This window comes from Arachis ipaensis, chromosome B04 (assembly GCF_000816755.2).
Source record: "Arachis ipaensis cultivar K30076 chromosome B04, Araip1.1, whole genome shotgun sequence".
NCBI classification, from domain to species: domain Eukaryota; kingdom Viridiplantae; phylum Streptophyta; class Magnoliopsida; order Fabales; family Fabaceae; genus Arachis; species Arachis ipaensis.
In genome coordinates, this window is record NC_029788.2 from 36,599,082 (window position 1) to 36,599,624 (window position 543).

Below are 543 nucleotides of genomic sequence, written 5' to 3' on the forward strand. Positions count from 1 at the left end.
ACAATTTAATTATTAAAAAAAAATTTTAAAAATATTTTGAAAAAAATATAATTTAATCAATAGAAAGATAATTTGTTAAAGCATATTTTGGTAAACAAAATTTTATTACAAAAAAGATAAATTTTTGTTAAAAGATATTTTTGTAAAAATAATTCGATTTTTCTTAAAAAATGGGTAAAGTTAATGGTAGTTAACATAAAAAAATTTTAATGGATTAAAGAGGGAGTTTTTAAAAGTTATAAGGGAGGGGAGTGTTACATTTTACAAATAGAGATAAGGGGAATATCATTTTAGCATCTCGATAGTAAAATTTTCTCTTTTAATTTTGATATTGTGATAGGAGTTATGTATAGCGTGTTTATTGGAGTGCAGGGTGAATGACCAGGATGTGATGGCTGCGTGGAACAAATTGGATAGTCCGATTATATAAATAGGAGGTACACAAATTGGACCATCCGATTTGTATATTGCAAGCCACCCATCATCCATGCAGCACTCCCCAGCCGCTGCTTGTATCTCCGCAAACAACCTCAATCATCCTTT